Genomic DNA, 20208 nt, shown 5'->3' with positions numbered 1-20208 from the left:
AGCTATTGTCCTCCTAACCCTGCTATATGCCTGCGAAACCTGGATGGTCTACAGATGTCACACTCAACTCCTGGAACGAGTCCACCAGCATTGTCTCCAGAAAATCCTGCAAATCTCTTGGTCAACAGGCAGACAAATGTTAGAGTGCTGGAAGAAGAAGCAAAGACCACCAGCATTGAAGCGATGCTCCCACACCATCAACTGCACTGGATTGGCCACCTTGTCCGAATGTCCAAACATCACCATCTCCCAAAGCAGCTACTCTACTCTCAACTTAAGAATGGAAAACGGAATGTTGGTGGGCAGGAAAAGAGATTGAAAGATGGGCCCAAAGCCAACCTCAAAAACTGTGGCATAGACACGGAGAACTGGGAAGGCCTGGTCCTTGAGAGCAATAGCCGGAGGTCAGGTGTGACCAGCAGTGCTGTGGAATTTGAAGAAGCATGAATGGAGGGTGAAAGGGAGAAACATGCCAAGAGGAAGGCGCACCAAGCCATCCCTGACCGGGACCACCTTCCATCTGGAAACAGATGTCCTCACTGTGTAAGAACATGTGGGTCAAGAATAGGGCTTCACTGTCACCTACGTACCCACCGCTACGACACTACTCGTGGAGGACCATCATACCTGCAAAACCTTGCTCTTCCGACAAGCTTTCAATGGGCGAAAAACTCGGGGTTATATCTGTTTTTATTGTTGTTTTTATTGTTTTTATTGTTATTTTAAAGCTAAGTGTATTGTTTTAATCTATTTCTGTAAACGGCTCCGAGCCAAATTGGGAGTAGCGGTATACAAGTCTAATAATAAATAAATAAATAAAAAATACTCGGATAACGAGGGATCGCCTAAGTAACTAAGTAAGATGACAAGTCAACAGGTGGCTATAAAAGGAGAGTGGAATGCTCACTCTTTTTCTTCTCTCTTCATATGTGCTCTCTTCATGTGATCTCTTTATGAGATCTGTACTTGTATCTTGCTATATGACACTCATCGTGTAAGAACAAGTCTCTTTGTGGATCGATGCATCCTGAATTGTACTGATGTAAATAGTGGAACTACTGAAGATCAAAGCCTCGTGTTGTTTTGGATGAACTACCAAACCTGTGAGTTTATTAAACAGTGTGTAGAAAGAAGGTCAGAAGTAAGACTTGTACTCTGCTGAGAAGCTGATTAGCCCTGCTCTGCTGTAAATGGAATCTGCTAGCTTTGCTTACAACTGTGGCATTTGTTTGTCCAGGGAGCTCATGACTGGAACACTATAAGTCATGTACCAGCATCCCGTGACAAATTCCAGGCATGTGTATCAATTGAGATGAAAGAAGGATACCACAACAACAACAGTAATAATTTCCTGCATAGAGAACGGTTTCTTCTTCTCCACACAAAATATTTCTGTACAAAAAACACAATTTTTTTTGCACAGATTAATGGCTTTTCATTCTTTCAAATGCTTGGACATGGGGAAAGTACTGCAGAAAAATGCTTTCCTTTACAAGGAGAGAAAACTATCCCAATCCCACATCTTTGCACGAGACGATCAAGGATGCAAAGACGGTCCCACCAGGTGCTGAAAGACTGGAAATTCAGGGCAGGCAAAATGCAGGACGTTGCCGCGAAAGGAAGAATTTGCTGTCGGCGCCTTTCGAAAAGGCCATTCTGGGAATAACCATCATAACAGATGGAAGAAATGGGTCGTTGTTATTAACAACATCAAAAAAAAATATGCAGTGCTAACTACAAACATTCCGAGTTGCCTTCCAAATGATGAAAGGCAGCAGTTTATCTCACTTTCTGGGTAATTTGTTCCCCAAGGACTTTAAGAAAATTTTATTGCCCCATATTTATCATTTTTATAGTGAATTATCAGTATTGATTTTATGATTAAATAATGCACTTGAAGAGCAATGCAGGAGAATATTCCAGTAAAGGAGGATTGCAGATGACAGACAGAGTCCCATTTCCAGTTTCATATAGACTCACCTAAAATGCAGGGTTTTCCTGTGTGTTGACTCTCGATTTTTCAGGTGAAAAAATGGATGTGTCTACACTGTAGAATTAATGCAGTTTGACCCTGATTATTTCTCCATGGCTCAGTGCTATGTGACTTGTAGTTTGGCAGCCTTTTCTGCCAAATACTGCTGGTGCCTCACCAAACTACAGATCCCAGGATTCCATAGCACTGAGCCAAGGCAGTTAAACTGGTATCAAACTGCATCTGTTCTCCAGTGTAGATGCACCCCAGACCTTCAATGGACATGTTTTAATAACTGCATGTGTAATTCTATTTTAAGTTTTTCAGTTTTTTAAGTTTTAAGTTTTTCAGGTTGGCAATTGTATTTAAAAAGTTTTTGTGAGCTGCTTTGGGTATTGATCAAGAGAGAAAAGTGCAGCACACATGCACATATTAATAATACAATAATAATAATAATAATAATAATAATAATAATAATAATAATAATAATAATAAAATTTAATTCTAAGATGTCGTGATTTGTAAGACATACACTAATTTCAATACAAGTACAAAAGGGAGGAAAGATTTATTTATAAAGTTCTTGCAGTTCTAAAACACACCCTATGGGGCAAGAAATGCATCTTAGAATTGAAAATATATCATCATCATCATCATCATCATCATCATCATAGAATCCTGGAGTTGGAAGAGACCTCATGGGCCATCCAGTCCAACTTCCTGCCAAGAAGCAGGAAAATCGCATTCGTTATTATCACCAAGGGACCATGGTGGTGCACTGGATGAAGCCCTTGAGCTGGCTGAACTGATGGCATGAAGGTTCAAATCCGTGAGACAGGGTAAGCTCCCGTCTGTCAGCCCTAGCTTCCCATGTGGAGACATGAGAGAAGCCTCCCAGCAGGATGGTAACCCATCCGAGCATCCCCTGGGCAATGTTTTTGTAGATAGCCATTTCTCTCATACCAGAAACAACTTCAACTTGCTTCTGACACAATAAAAAAGTCTTTATCATCATCCATGCAGCCCAGTGTATTTCCAAGACTTCCAGGACAATATATTGTCAAGTATAGCTTTGGGTTTCTTTGAGTGTGTTTCTCTAGATTTCATGTCTCCTCTAAGCCCTTTTTAAAATAGTTTGATTGCATTTAATTAATATGCATGTATGTATGTACTGTAAAAGGAGCCCTGATGGTGAAGTGTGTTAAAACGCTGAGCTGCTGAACTTGCAGACCGAAAGGTCCCAGGTTCAAACTCCGGGAGCGGAGTGAGCACCCGCTGTTAGCTCCAGCTTCTGCCAACCTAGCAGTTCGAAAACATGCCAATGTGAGTAGATCAATAGGTACCGTTCCGGCGGGAAGGTAACAGCATTCCATGCAGTCATGCCAGTGGCCACATGACCTTTGAGGTGTCTATGGACAACGCCGGCTCTTCGGCTTAGAAATGGAGATGAGCACCAACCCCCAGAGTCAGACATGACTGGACTTAACATCAGGGGAAACCTTTACCTTTATGTATGTACTGTATGTATGTGTATATGTATACGTGTGTGTGTGTGTGTGTATGTATGTTTGTGTGTGTGTGTATATATATATACACACACACACACACACACAAACATATACATCTGACTAAATTCATACATAACCATACAGAATTCCCTTAGGGAGATAGGTATGGTATATAAATTATTATTTTTATTATGACACAGCAAACAAGATAGACATGCTGGATTTCGTATCACAAAATCACAAGTCGAACACTTTCCAAATGTCTAGGACTGTGTGATGTATTTTCGGATTATGTGTGCAGATCCAGTAGGGTGACCTTTTGCAGCTGGCAGATCGTAATTTTGTCAGTGTCTATCGTTTCCAAATGCCGGCTGAGATCTTTTGGCACGGCACCCAATGTGCCGATCACCACCGGGACCACCTGCACTGATTTCTGCTAGAGTCTTTGAAGTTCAGTCTTGAGGTCCTGATAGCGGCTGAGTTTTTTCTGTTGTTTTTTGTCTATTATTATTATTATTATTATTATTATTATTATTATTATTATTATTATTATTATTATTATTATTATTACATATGTATTTACACACATCAAAATTCTGATACATCCACACATATATTTCATTGTTTCAACTATGCCATTAATTGCTGTGATTCCCATTAACAGGAAGAAGGTGGGATATAAATGGATATCATCATCTTCATCTCCAGCATCACCTCGGCAAAAGCATGGATAGGTTTTACTCTTCAGATCAATAGCTCCACTGCAAAGGCTCCATAGCATCTCTTCTACTTTTTGGCCCCGTAGGAAGGCATCCCTTAACCCTCTGAAAACCCTTCCTCCCCGGGGAAATCTGGAAAACACCGAAGCAGCAGCCGGTTCAGGAAGGGAGCTTTCTTCCAGGAGTCAAACTGCTGACCCGGCTGACAGCTTTGCAACTCGAACTCCGGTCCTTAGAGACGGGGAAGTGTCGGAGAGCCCTCTGTTCGGCTGCTGCTGAGCAATTCCTTTCCTGCACAGCAGCCTCCACAACACGTTTTGGCCCCTTCTTTACCTCCGCAAATTAAATCCGGTCAACCGAACCTCCCCAAACACTCTTCCTTCCCTAAACTGCTTCCTTCCCTAAGAGCAGAGAGGCGATCGATTTCTTGAAATGCAACAGCAGTGTGTTTACCTACAGGCAGCTCCCATGTTGAAAAGTTCATCGCTTTTGGAAGAAGAGGTAAAGGGAAAGAAGAAATGAGCCAGACCGACCCTGTTTGAGTTTGGGTCGAGAATGAAAGATTGTTCAATAGAAACAAGATAAACAAGATGCCCGAGGACCAGCCATGGACGCCCAAGACCAAACACAGGGCCTGAGTGGGTTGGACCCGGAAGGAATGGGATTGACCCACATAAATAGGTAAGATCTGGAAGGAGATTAGTCAATTATTGACCAACTATACACTAACAAGACCAAGACCACTCTATTTAATCTATATCCTACTCAAGTGGATTGGAGTTCAAAGGAGACAAATCACTTGAAGTCCAAAAATGGACCAATAAGACCAGGCATTGGGATTCAGTTAGATAAAGGCTACTTTATTTGACCTATAAATCCTACTGAAGGGGGTAGGACCTACAAATCCAATTTGAGTTGGTGGGACCTGGAAGGAGACAAGCCATTGAGTGAGTAGCTGTAGATTAAGAAGAGGGACCTCTCCATTTATCCTCTATCCTATTCAAGTGTGTTGGACCTGGACAAAGATAAGACACTTGAATAGGATATAGGATATGTGCAGTGGCCTTGGTCTTGTTAGTCCATAATTGGTCGTCAAATGGCTAATCTCCTTCCAGGTCCTTCCATGGGCCAACAAGACCGGTTACAGGGATTCAGTTGTATAACAGTCACTTTATTTGGCTTATTCCTGACTGAAGTGATCTTAGGAGACAAGCTATTTGAGATCTAGATATGAACCAACAAGATGAGACAAAGGGATTCAGTTGGATCAGGCCCTGAGTGGGTTGGACCTGGAAGAAGTGGGTTGGACCCACTTAAATAGGTAGGACTTAGAAGATTAGCCATGTGATGACCCACTATAACAGTGGTCCTCAACCTGTGGGTCCCCAGGTGTTTTGGCCTACAACTCCCAGAGATCTCAGCCAGTTTACCACTGCACTATAGATTAACAAGTCCAAGGCGACTGTATTCAAGTGAGTGGGACCTGGAAAGAGACAAGCTATTGGGTGAGTAGCTGTAGACTAAGAAGAGGGGCCTCTCCATTTATCTTATATCTTACTTAAGTGGGTTGGACCAAAAAGAGACACAGTGATTCAGTTAAATAACTGTCACTTTATTTGACTTATTCCTGACTGAAATGATCTTAGGAGACAAGCCATTTGAGGTCTGGACCAGCAAGACCAGACATGGGGATTTGGTTGGATAAGCCCCATTTGACCTAAAGTTGGTTGGATAAGCCTCATTTGACCTATATCCTACTTAAGTGGGTAGAACTTTGAAGGAGACAAGCCATTTGATGACCTACCATAGACTAACAAGACTAGGGCCAATCTATTTGACTTATATCCTACTTAAGTGGGTTGCACTCAGAACGAGACAAGGCACTTGAGAACCAACCATGGAGTACCAGATATGGATTCAGCTGGATAAAAGTCACTTTATTTGACCTATGTCTGACTTAAGTGGATTGGACCCAAGGAGTCAAGCCATTAGAGGACCAACCATGGAATAACAAGATCACGAGGATCAAAGATTTGGAAACCAAAGATGGGTAGGTTTAGCCTGAAGAAGACTGACATGATGGCCATCTTTAAATACCTGAAAGGAAGCCATGTATGGAGGCAGCTTGTTTCCAGAAACTAGAACATGAACCATTCAGACTACAAAGAGAGAGATTTCACTTAAACATTAGGAAGAACTTCTTGACAGTAAGAGCTTTTCAATGGTGGAATGGATTATTTTAAGAAGTTGGTGGACTCTCCTCCTCTGGAGGTCCTGGAACAGAGGTTGGATGGCCATCTATTGGGAGTGCTCTAAGTTGTGCATTCCCACATGAACTAAATAGCTATTCCAGAATCTTACAACTCTATAAACCTATGTTTCTTTGATTCAACTCTTATGAAAATCCAGTTGTTTCTGTAGTTCTTTCCCAGTTGGAAGTACTAGTAGGATTCTGGCCCAAGTCTTTCAGGGAGCTTGGATCCAATCCATATAAAGCATAGCAAATCATTATTAATGGTCTCTTGAAGAAGGGGTGTATTCTAAGTGTGCATTTACATGGCAGAATGAATGCAGTTTTTTCAGACTGTGTAAATTACTCAGCATTTCTTTAAGTGCTGAGAACTTCTTTAAGAAGGACAGAGTCAATGTCTTAGGATTAACCAAAAGTTCACTATAATTGGGGTGTGGTAGTTGAGTGCTGAGACTGTTGCAACTAAGTTTCTAGTAACCCTGTGTTGATTTGATGAGGGTTGGAGGTTGGTGGATGCAGATAGAAGAGAGAGAGAGAGAGTTTATTCATACTGTATTAGTATTTGTACTATCTTTACTATTACTGCAACCTTTCCTGTTGGAACAAACAGCTTTGTGTCTGTATTGTGTTTGTTCCTGAGGAGGCCACATCACTGCAAGAAGGTATTTGGCTTTCTTATAGCAGCGAAAAGTCACTTCTGCTATACAACAAAGGAATTTCATGCTGATTTGAACCCCTGATATGGGTTATGGGCCCAGAATACCCAACGTAGCCAATGTGAGCTGCGCAACCAGTGAAAGGACTCTAAAGATGAGGATTTGTGTCAGTTGTAAAGGCTGAGAAGCAGTGCAGCAAAGATGTCTTTTTCTGTGAGAAGCAGTTTGCTTTCTGAAAGATTAAATACACTATTAATTACTCAGTGTGGGCTGTGGAGCTGAGGTTCTTCCCAGTGAAGGAAGATTTATGGGGTGTGCTGGAGAATCCACCAGCATCTGGGGCAAGTGACCAAAAAGCCAAAGCGACTATTATTTTGTCAGTGGAGGATGCCCAGCTGGTTTATCTCAGGAATGAAATGACAGCAAAAGACTGTCTGGTACATAATGTATACCAGACAGAGACTGCTGATATTAAAATTATTTTGACACAAAGCCTTTATAATTTAAAATTACAGAGGGGCAAAAGTGTGTCCGTACACATGCAGAAACTAAGGATGTCTATGGAGCTGGAAGATGAACAAATGACCTTCATAGAGACTCATAAATCATTTATTTTACTTTCTCCTCTGGATGAGCTCTCGATGGCTCAGTACTATAGAATCCTGGGAGTTGTAGTTTTGCAAGGTCTGGCACCTCCTCTTCCAAATGGCTCTGGTGCCTCACCAAACTATAACTCCCAATACAAAATAAAACTGAGCCATGGCAGCTAAAGGAGTGTCAAAGCTCATTCATTCTGCAGTGTAGATATACCTTGAAACTTCTCCTTCGACTATTACATTTCCTTTGGAGATTTGTGCCAATTTTCTTATTTTTCCCCAAAGAGATGATTCCCCCCCCCTGTTAAATTTGTATTTACCTCATCAGCATAATTACCATCAATTAGACAATTAGTTTTCATATGTGTAATCATTTGAACATGTCATTATATTTAATTACAGCATTTTTAAAAAAAGGTATAAGACAAAATCCATATGCTTTGATTGACAGGTCTATGTCTCAAGCAGGAAAAACCCGGTGCAGAGGACAGGCTTCTGTCTTTCAAGATATCCTCCTTCCAACCATTTTGAGCATGTCAGTCATTTTTGCAGTTTCCCAAAAAGGAAACCCTGTAGAAATTCTGTGCAAAAATAAGGGAGTAGACCCCATAAGAGAGGCAACATCCATGGAATAGAAGGCAGGTTGATCCAATGTGCAGATGGAAGGGAATAAATTCCCCAGAAAACAGAAGCAGAATCCAAAATGACCCCCACAGATTAAACATCAGGACCAGAACTAACAATGTGGATTTCTATAGGGAAAAACATATACACGGAACTCCACTTAGGCACAAAAAGTTAAAATTCACAGATGTAGGAAGGGGAGACCAACTTGGAAACAGTCCACGAGAAAGGGATCTAGGAGTGTTGTCGAAGGCTTTCATGTCTGGAATCACAGTGTTGTTGTGTGTTTTCCAGGCTGTCTGGACATGTTCCAGAAGTATTCTCTCCTGATATTTCAGCCATATCTATGGCAGGCATCCTCAGAGGTTGTGAAGTATACCTGCCCTGGATGTGGACAAAACGTCAGGAGAGAATACTTCTGGAACATGGCCATACAGCCTGGAAAACACACAACAACCTCTGATCTAAGAGTCTTAGTGGGAACACAAGCTAGGGATGTCAGCAGTGTGATGTGGCAGCTAAAAAGGCCAATGTGATTCTGGGCTGCACCCAGAAGAATCTAGTGTTTGGATCAAGTGAAGTCATAGTCCTACTCACTACTGCTTTGGTCCGGCCTCCCTAGAATAACACTCTGCTCAATTCTGGGCATCACAGAATCAAGAAGGAGATGGACAACCAGGAAGGAGTCCAGAGAACAGTGAACAAAACAATTAAAGGCCTAGAAGCCATGAATCCCATGAATGATGGAGCTGCAGGGGGTGCATAGCTTGGAGAAGAGAAGGCTGAGAGAAGAGGGCATGAGATCCATGTTGAAATATCTGAAATCATGTCACATTAAGGAGGATGCAAGCCTGTTCTGGGCAGGCTCTAAAGCAGGGGTCCCCAAACTAAGGCCCGGGGGCCAGATGCGGCCCTCCAAGATAATTTACCTGGCCCCCGCCCTCATTTATAATATAATATTTTTATATCAGTTTTAATAATATAATATATTGTATATACATATAATATTGATAATAATATTATCATTTTATACAATACAATACTAACAATAATATCATATAATAATATTAATTATATGTTATATATTACATATAATATCACAGTATAGTGGTATAGTTCAATATAGTATAATGCCAATATTGTGCTATGCTAATAATACAATATATTGTATGTACATACAGCTGCTCTGAGTTACCTTTGGGGTGAGAAGGGTGGGATATAAATGTAGTAAATAAATGTAGTAAATGAATAAATAAATAATTTTGGACTTAGGCTCGCCCAAAGTCTGAAATGACTTGAAGACACACAACAACAACAACAACAACAACAACAACCCTAATTAACCTATCTCATTGGCCAGAAGCAGGCCCACACTTCCTATTGAAATCCTGATAGGTTTATGTTGGTTAAAATTATTTTCATTTTTAAATATTATATTGTTCTTTCATTGTTATTGTTGTTGTTTTGCACTACAAATAAGATATGTGCAGTGTGCATAGGAATTTGTTTGTTTTTTCCCCCAAATGATAATCCGGCCCCTCAACAGTCCGAAGGATTGTGGACCGGCCCTCTGCTTTAAAAGTTTGAGGACCCCTGCTCTAAAGATTACACTATGTAACAAAACTTGCAAAAAAATCTGTTCCTGATTTGAAAGTGTTATTTCCTGCTTAATTGTGCGGCCCTTATTTTGAAAGTCATTGTTCTGCTCCAGAAACTTCATTTTTGTGGCTGAGAGTAATACTATTATTTCTTTCAGTCTACGCACTTGGTTTGTAATTTTCTTTAATGAAAATATGCCATTTCTAACCTTTCAATAGGAAGACTGAAACAAAGTTTTGGCAGTTGAATAAACTTTTTCCATGTTTTTATGATAGAACAAATTAGGAAATGTAATTTATAACCCAGGAACAAAAAAATTGTTACTTGTTAGCTTGAGCAATGGATTCAAACTGAAGCAAATGAGACTCTACTTCAACCTGAGAAAGAACCATGGAATCCGCTTTTGCCTGGGAGTCTGGTGGAGGTTTTTAAGCAGAGGTTGGATGGCTATCTATTAGGAGGGCTTTTGATTGTGTATCCCTGTGTGGTTGGACTGGATGGCCTCTTGGTTTCACGTCCAACTCTATCATTCTATGTTCTTGATTAAGACCAAGGGGTATTCATCTCAGAGAAGGTTTCAGAGACCAACAGAAGGCAATGTTGGAGGACTTTGAGTTGAAAACCTCAGCCTCTGAAATCTTTATCTTACCCAACAGAATGACAAGACAATAAGGATAGCTATCATGAAGCCCAAAGGGTTTGAGTTTCTTACACAAGTATAACCCGCTTCCAAAGTGGTGGGACGTTTTGTCCCATGTGCCATGTTCTCATGTAGTACATTTTAAAGCAAATTGCTGTACATGCATCTTTTTTGGATGAACCTCTGTGGCTTGTCTTCAACCTGCTGAGATGGTTTCACTGTCCTAGCCCTTCTGGTTTAGCATATGCTCACCAGGCACAGACTCTCTAAGTGCAGTCCTAGATACATCACTACATGAGGAGGGTGAGGTCTCCTTCATGGCAGCTACCAGCTTAAAATGCTTGAGCTTGAGACCCTGCAAGAAGCAGAGATTGGGCTTGGACTGTATGATTCTATGATCTCTCTTTTATGTGGAAGACGGTGCCTCTCCATCACATCTTACTCCTGGAATGCCTCTCTGCCAATGCTCTATTCGCATCTCTGGAAACTTCTTGACTGTGGTGCATCATCCTTCACCCTCACTCCATGACCAGCAATGAGCAACATAGTATCATTGTTTCAAAGGAGAGCTCAACCTTAAGGTCCAACATGAATGGAATGCCCCAGCTTGTTCACAAAGGAAAGTAGCTGGGACTTTCAAAGAGATATGTATTAATGGGCTGAACAACCCATTTGCACTTCTCTCTAGGCAACGAGTCCCATTGTTAGATAGCTCTCACTGTCAAGAAGTTCCTTCAAATGTTCAATCAAAACCTCAATGGCTTGGCAAGGCAAGCAACTGCTTAGAGAAATGGTGGGGTCTCCATCTCTGGATATCGTCAAATAGAGGTAGATATCTGTCTCCTGGGGAAGGTCCATTTAGAAAGGAAGGAAGGAAGGAAGGAAGGAAGGAAGGAAGGAAGGAAGGAAGGAAGGAAGGAAGGAAGGAAGGAAGGAAGGAAAGCAGGCAGGACCTTCAGTTCTGTGTTCTCTGACCTCTGTTGAGAGGGTTAAGAGATACCCCGACTCATGAGAAAGCAGCTCCCATTTCATTACTAAAATAGGGCACATTTGGTTTTGGAGTCCTTTTTGCAATCCCAATAACAAGTCACAAACAAAAAGAAAAGGCTCTTTCTAAATCATATTTGCAGCTTCCTTTCATCACTATTAAGTGAAACATAAAAGGGTCCTTTCATGTCAAAGTAGTTACAGGAAGTACATTTTTAATGGATAAAAATGCTGATAATTACACTTCGTGATTGCCGGCAAGGAGGAGAAGGTGGGCTTGTTCACTCCCAGACGCCTCTCCCTTGTCATGCCGTAAGACGTAGGTTGTAAGTGGTGGTGGTAAGAAGAGAGGGATTTGCTCCTCTTCCAGAAAAGACCAAGCAAGATGGCATTTGGTTGGCATGCTCTTGGTGATATGCACAAATCAAATCAAATCAAATCAAATAAATGCTCTATTATTATATTATTGGATAACAGAGGAAGCCAGGGAGTTTCAGAAAAACATCTATTTCTGTTTTATTGACTATTCTAAAGCCTTTGACTGTGTGGATCATAATAAATTGTGGGAAGTTCTTGGTGGGATGGGGGAGACCAATGACCAAGTAGCAACAGTAAGAACAGACTGCGGAACAACAGATTGGTTCAATATTGGGAAAGGAGTATGACAGGGCTGTATCCTCTGGCCCTATCTATTCAACTTGTACACAGAACACATCATACCACGTGTGGGGCTTGAGGAATCCAAGGCCGGAGTTAAAATTGCTGGAAGAAACATCAACAACCTTAGATACGCAGATGATATCACTCTGATGTCTGAAAGTGTGGAGGAGCTGAGGAGCCGTATCACCAAGGTGGAAGAAGAAAGTGCAGTTAAACATCAAGAAAACCAACATGATGGCAACCTGACTGATTGATAACTGGCAAATAGAGAGAGAAAATAGAGAGTGATAGACTTTGTATTTCTAAGCGCAAAGATGACTGCAGACGCAGACTGCAGCCAGGAAATCAGAAGACATTTCCTTCTTGGGAGGAGAGCCATGACCAACCTCGATGATAAAATAATGAAGAGTAGAGACGTCACACTGGCTAATGAAGGTCCACATAGTTAAGGCAAAGGTATTCCCCATAGTAACCTATGGATGTGAGAGCTGGACCATAAGGAAGGCTGAGCTTTGGAACTCTGGTGTTGGAGGAAAATCCTGAGAGTGCCTTGGACCGTGAGAAGATCCAACCAGTCCATCCTCCAGGAAATAATGCCCAGCTGCTCACTGGAGGGAAGGATATTAGAGGCAAAGATGGAGTACTTTGGCCACATCATGAGAAGACAGGAAAGCTTGGAAAAGATCATGATGCTGGGGGAAATGGAAGGAAAAAGGAAGAGGGGCCGACCAAGGGTGAGATGGATGGATGGTATCCTTGAAAGGACTGGCTTGACCTTGAAGGAACTGGGAGTAGACACCATATCCGACAGGGAGCTCTGGCCTGGGATGCTCCAGGAGGTCACAAAGAGTCGAAAGCAACTGAACGTATAAACAAAATGGTCTCAGGTCTGCACATTTAATATCTGCAGTATTGTACAACAACAGTGGAACGTTCAAACAGAGTGATTTTGCAAATGGATGGACATATTCACATGGTGCATTGGATATTATTGAGCATGGATGTGCACTGTAGAAAATATGCATGGTACATACTCATGGAGGCACAGCGTGCCTTTAGCTACATAGTGTCAACATTCACAAGCAAAGCCATGTAACACAGATCATTAGGCCCAAAGATATACACCGTCCATTTGAGAGAAGACGAGTCATTTGCGTTTCCAGGCAGGCTAAAGCCCTGCTGGCTAATTCCAACTAGTGTAAACTCATTAAGTCTCCTATTGAATAGTGAGTCAATGCACTCGATTTAATTATTGGAACTACTTAGCAATAGGTTTCAGGCTCCTGTATCTCTGGAAATGATGCTAGACTCAGGTTCTCATCATTCCTGAACACCGTGCATACTAATTTGTGAACAATCCTTGCAGATTCCTACATTTCTGACTGTATGATTCTCTGATGGTGATTTAGGTGTGATGGGTGAGAGTCTTTTTTGCAACAGTGACAGCAAAAGCAGAAACATGCACCCCCGTTTAAATTCTGCAGCACATTAATGGAACTTTCAAAAATATGCATAACCCAAAGATTTTTTTAAAAGATGTCTAAAGTCACTGTTCCAATAGAAACACATCAGAAGGAAGACAGGTTGACACTAATGGGCCAAAACGTTGACAAGAGTAGAGAGGGTTCGGCTCTCCCACACAATTTTGTTGGATGAAAAGAAGAATTGTGGAATGATAAGGTTGGAAGAGATTATGGGGGCCATTCAGTACACAGTCTAGACCAGGCATACTGGCTGATAGGAATTGTGGGAGTTGAAGTCCAAAACACCTGGAGGGAGGCCCAAAGTTTCCCCATGCCTGGTCTAGATGCACCCAAGAGGCTTACACATCATCTCAGAACAGGCAATTGACAACTCCCAGAGTCCCATAACATTGAACTATGACAGTTAAAGTGAATACAAACATCTCCAACACCTTGTACCTTCCCTGGAACTAACTGGTACCAGCGGAGTCTCATATGGCCACTTCTAGGTGCATCAACATAGAAAGGGGAGGTAGATAGGTTGATAGATCGTTATATTACTTAATATCTGAAATGGATGCTGTGTATGTTAGGGTGTTAATTAGCTCCGAACCACCCTGATTTATTAGTGAGTCAGGCCTCTCACCAATCCATCCTCCATCAGACTGCTTAAGCATCCAGCTAAGCAGCACCGACAAACAACACCACAGTCGTAATTCAGCTGATCACAGCGGTTCCAAGGCTTTATTATATACAAACTATATACAACTACAAAGTCCATCGCTCATAGGACCCATGCTTCCCTAACAAGGGCAAAGCATGTCCTTTCTCTTTGCCGATTGTCAGCAAAGCTCTTCTGCTGCCGGCAACTCTCACATTCCATAGCAGAATGACGAATGTCCTGTCCGCACTTCTGAGACCGGAAGGCTTGACCTATTGGCTAGGCAGGCTATCACTCAAGCTGGCCTGCCATTAACCCGTGTGCTGCTGGAAAGCATGCCGGAATACACAGTTGCAAAACTCCAACAGCAAAACACTTGATTCAACATTTCACCCTTACACCAAAATACACCAACAGTGTATACTTAGGAGTTTTGTGTCAGTTGTGCAACATGGTCTTGTTAGTGATTGGTGACACTCTACCTGCACATTTCTCTTGGCGTTCGACCCAGAATTCCTAGAGACATCCAAGAAAGATGTGATAGTGTGCATCTACACTGTAGAATTAATGCGCTTTAAGACTACTTTAAATGCTCAATGCCATGGGATCATGGGAGTTGTAGTTTGGGGAGGCAACAGTAATCTTTGGCCCTTGTTAAACTAGAGTTTCCATAATTCCATTGTTTTGAGCCATGACAGTGTTAATTAATTATACAGTGTAGGTGCAGTAATGCTCAGGCTGCAAGGATACACAATGCTTCTTCACCCAAATATCACAAATCATGGTCTTCACAAGTCATTAATGTGCCCAGTCTGTGCTGTATCTCTGGCCTGCAGAAAATGCCAAGGACTCCCACAAAATGGAAAAAGGAGATAAATTGGCATCTAACAGCTCTGCATAATGCAAAGGACACGCAGGTTGAATCTGCACTGCCATGTAATGCAATTTGAAACGGCATTATATGGTCAGTGTAGCCCTGAGTGCATTAGACCATATGAGTTCTGTCAGTGGGGGGAAACCCCACATTTATTCCATGTTTGCAGAAGCAGAGCTGTGCATGTTGTGCCTTTGCACATGTAGATGATGCACACGGATGCCCATCACTCCTGAATGAGAATGCTATTCCACCCAGATATACTCCAAGGCCTGGTTGTGAATTCAGTTAGATACTCCTTGTCTCGGTTCAGTGGCCCAGCGCTGTCATTCAGGAGAAGGGTTGCAAGACACAAGCAGTGTGCAAACCCTCAACTTGGAGATTTATGTGCTGCCAGCGACCATGACATCAGATTGCAGGCAAGGCCTGCCTTGCAAGAACAACTCCGCAAATGTTAAAGCTCCCTTAACATTCAGTAGCTTTGTGAAGAAAGCCACAGGATTCAATGTGAGTGTGAATTTTATCTAGATCAGTCAGTGGATCTGCTGTCGTTGTGCGGAAGGGAAGGAGAGCCCAGTGTGGTTTTAACTCCTATTCCTCTTGGATATGCTTTAGGTTGAACATGGAATCATCAATATATATAAAAGGGTAATGAAATTTCGGCCTAGGACAAAACAACAAAACTACACATCCCAGAAACACTAAACTTGGCAGCACAACCCCTCATCCATGCCTCTACGTTCAGACAACAAAAAGGAAAGAAAAATTAAGTCCTAATTAGAGGGAGGGGAATAATTGTTTTTATCCAATTGCTGCCAGTTAGAAGGCTAAGCTCCGCCCACTTGGTCTCCTAGCAACCCACTCAGCCCAGAGGACAGGCAGAGTTAGGCCTCACTTAGGCCTCTTCCACACTGCCTATAAAATACAGATTATCTGATTTGAACTGGATTATATGGCAGTGTAGACTCAAGGCCCTTCCACACAGCTATATAACCCATTTATAATGGACTTAATGTCTGGGGAAAACCTTTACCCTTTACCTTAACTACCACCAATTCCTCAATACTTTATTTCCCATACCACCAGACTTCACCACAGCTAGTAGTAATATAGAGTTGGAAGAGATTACAAGGCCATCCAGTCCATCCCTCCCAACAGATAGCCATCCAGCCTTTGTTAAAAAACCTCCAGAGAAGGAGGTTCCATTGGACTTCTAGGAAGCATCTTCCATTTTCAAACAGCTCTCACTGTCATGCAGTCCTTCCTAACATTTAGGTGGAATCCATATTTCTGCAGCTTGTTGTCTTCCAGTCCTAGATCCTAGCTTGTTGACATGCAAACTCACTGGAGATCTCGGTGGTCTAGAGCTTTGTGCAATGCTCTAAATACAAAAATAGAGGCATAATTGGTAGTAGTTATGCCCACAGGTCTCATGTGGGCCAGTCATCCATTTGAAAGGTCTACAGGCAACCCTAATATTGGAAAGATGGATTCTTTTCTGCTGCTCCAAAACTAGGACACAATGGAGCAATGTTTTCACATTTCTGAGAAAGATATACCACCTCAACATTAGCAAGAAGCTCCTAAGGGTCAGAGCTGGTTGACCCAGAAAATGAGTGCCTCAAAGGGTGGTGGACTCTCCATCTTTGGAGATCCTTAACCAGAGGTTGGATGGCCATCTGTTGGGAGAGTTTTCATTACAGATCCCATTTGTGTCAGGAGGGAGTTGGACTGGATGGCCCCAAAGGATCTCTTCCAACTCTAGCAGGCTAAAAGTGCATTTACTGTACACTGTATAACTAATGCAGTGTGACACCACTGCCATGGTTCAATGGTATGGAATCATGGAAGTCATAGTTTTACAAGGTTTTAGGCTCCTCTGCCAAAGAGTGTTGGTATTTAACCAAACTGAAACTCCAATTATTCCATAGCATTGAGCCAAGGCAGTGAGTGTGGTCTTAAACTGCATTCATTCTACAGTATGGATGCACACTGTGACGCTTTGCTAGGAATCACTCTCAGCTTCATTCGGAAAAATGCTGCACTCGCAGAGCTCAGCGGTGTTGTATTTCAGTGTCGATGTTGACTTTTGTGGAGAGGTGGCTGCCAAGGGAGCAGAAATGGTAGACATTTTCTAACTCCTTGACATAGCCTCAGAGTTCACCCCAGTCTAAGACTCTTCCCATGACCTTGTGGCACCTTCACTTCCTTCTTATTTATAAATTCCACTCAGTGCACTTTGCCCAGCTCATTTTATGTTTCTATTGCTGTGTTTTTCATGTGTTTTATAATGATTGTGATTTTTTTAATGCCTTTTAAATTTATTTGTGTGTTTTTGTATTTGATATAACTGTATACTGGTTTTATATCTGTAAGCCGCCCTGAGTCCCTCTGGGGAGATGGTGGCGGGGTACAAAAATAAAATTATTATTATTATTATTATTATTATTATTATTATTATTATTATTATTATTATTATTATTATCATTGAGCTGTATTCCTGGCATTGCAGAGGGAGTAGCTGGTTCCTGTTGGAAGAGCACTTTGTTTTTCTCAATGTTCAATGAGAGGCCGAGATCCCACACCAAGACAGATGTGTATTTAGCTGCACAGTGTCATCATTCACCAACAAAGCCATGTTGCACAGCTGATACATAACTCATAAATAAACACAGCATTCGTTTAAGACAAAACAGTAGCAGGTGGTATGAATTTCCTTCTCTGGAGGTCTTTAGGAGATGCTAGATGGCCATCTGTTGGGAGGGCTTGGATTGTGCTTTTCCTGCATGGTAGAACGGGGTTGGACTAGATGGCCCATGGGGCTCTCTTCCAACTCTAGGATTTTATGAAATAATGTCATAATCTATCGATCTACCTACCATTTCTATTTTGGCACAACTAGAGGTGACCATATTACACTCCACCAGTACCAAATAGTTTACAGATAAGAATAAGGTGCTGGCCATTAAGACCCGACATAATTTCCGTACAGGATCACCTTTCCGCTTATAACCTGCCCCATCACCTGGATACTCCATTTGCATTTAAAATGTCAACGAACGCTAGTCCCTTCCAGCAGACCAATCCACGTTATTTTTAGATTTCAAATAGGGGTTGATTGTGGGAAGTTCCAACTGACGTGCTCTGCCTTTTCACGGCGTTATGTGTCCAATCTGCTGTTGTATTAATCCGCTGCTGTTCCCTGCCAGCACACAGAGCGGGAGGCAAGACGTTGTTGCCGTTGTTAATCTATCTAGATCTCTCTCTCCGTGTGCCTCCCTTGAGAAGTTCATTTAATGCTTGCTCACCTCTGCTTCCGGTGACATGGTAAATAAATCCCACTTGGGCCTTGGAGATGAAGAGAAAGATGGCTCTTCCTTCCCTGTCTCACCACTGGAGTTCACACAGTCTCTGCTCTGATGTTCCTTGATGGATGCATCCCCGTGGTTTCTCATTTCTTTGGTGACAAAGTGGGACAGAGTGGTGTGTATATATATATATATGGATAAGCTTTGCAGATTTCCATTCCTGAAGCCAGAACTGTTGTTTGGAAAGCCTGCCTCCGCATTAGTGCGCCGAAGCAAACGGCTTCTTCTCAGCAGAGATGCCGATGTGCAGCGGGAGGAGAATTGACTAAGCAATCTTTGCTGGCTTCCCAGCAGAGGCCTGAAGAGACACAGCTATATTTAGCACATGCCGTGTGTTGCTTCCTTCTACCCTTCCTTCCTTCGATAGGCAATGCAAAGCTAGTTAGCAACAAGCAGTAGGAGCAAGGAGCAACATGTTTGCATTCATTACCCGCGAAGCTCTCGATGCATGGATGGAGACACCCGCCATGGGAAAAGGCCCACGGGCCATGCGTTGGCCAGGGAGGAGGAGATCCAGCGCTGGGCCCTTGGGCGACCAGCTGAAGTCTCCTCTTGCTCTGTTTCCTGGAAGCTGGTCACAGATGGGGCGAGCTGGTTTACAGCAGCAGAGAGGCCTGGAGTGCAATGCGAGCCTCCACGGCGATCCAGGGCAGCAGGTGCCCAAGACAAGATACTCTTCGCTCAAGGATCAGTTCATGCCAAAAGGAGCCAAGGAGTCTCCAAATGAGCCCAAGGTCTATGAAAAACAGGCAGGAGAAGAGAGTCTAAAGGGGCCGCCGGTGTCACAGTGTGTTAAAGTGCTGAGTTGCTGAACTTGCAGACCAAAAGGTCCCAGGTTCAAATCTGGGGAGCGGAGTGAGCTCCCGCTGTTAGCTCCAGCTTCTGCCAACCTAGCAGTTCAAAAAAATGGAAATGTGAGTAGATCAATAGGTACCGGCGCTCCATGCAGTCATGCCAGTGGCCACATGACCTTGGAGATATCAATGGACAACGCTGGCTCTTCGGCTTAGAAATGGAGATGAGCACCAACCCCCAGAGTCGGACACAACTGGACTTAACGTCAGGGGAAACCTTTACCTAAGAGACTCTCAAGCAGGCCTGGGCAAACTTTGTCTCTCCAAGTGTTTTGGACTTCAACTCCCACAATTCCTAACAACCAGTAGGGAGTTGAAGTCCCAGAGACCTGGAAGGCCAATGTTTGCCTGTGTCTGGTCTAAAGCCAGCCAGGGATCTTGGAAGGTGTCCAGAGAAAGGTGACCAAATCAATCAAAGGTTTGGAAGCTAAGCCTTATGAGGGGTGGTTTAGGGAGTTCAGTAGAGTTAGTACAGAGAAGAAGAGAAGGCCAACTGGCTGAACCCAAAGGGTTCTTCTGTCCAATGACTCTCCCGACTTCGTGCTGGAGAGACGTGACCAGTGGAGGCCACAATGAGGTCTGCCCTAGAATCATAGAATCATAGAATAGTAGAGTTGGAAGAGACCTCATGGGCCACCCAGTCCAACCCCCTGCCAAGAAGCAGGAAATCGCATTCAAAGCACCCTGACAGATGGCCATCCAGCCTCTGCTTAAAAGCCTTCAAAGAAGGAGCCTCCACCACAGTCTCCTTCTTTGGAGGCTTTTAAGCCTTTCAG

General features: G+C 42.7%; 1 protein-coding gene across 4 annotated transcripts in view; it reads right to left on the bottom strand.

Moving 5' to 3' along the window:
* mdga2 (MAM domain containing glycosylphosphatidylinositol anchor 2) overlaps positions 1–20208 on the bottom strand; it is a 514926-nt gene that overhangs the window by 276464 nt on the left and 218254 nt on the right. The gene's annotated exons all lie outside the window — the stretch shown is intronic.

This window comes from Anolis carolinensis, chromosome 1, assembly GCF_035594765.1.
Source record: "Anolis carolinensis isolate JA03-04 chromosome 1, rAnoCar3.1.pri, whole genome shotgun sequence".
NCBI classification, from domain to species: Eukaryota; Metazoa; Chordata; class Lepidosauria; order Squamata; family Dactyloidae; genus Anolis; species Anolis carolinensis.
The sequence above is the reverse complement of the archived record's forward strand: the minus strand, read 5'-3'. Positions and strand labels throughout refer to the sequence as shown.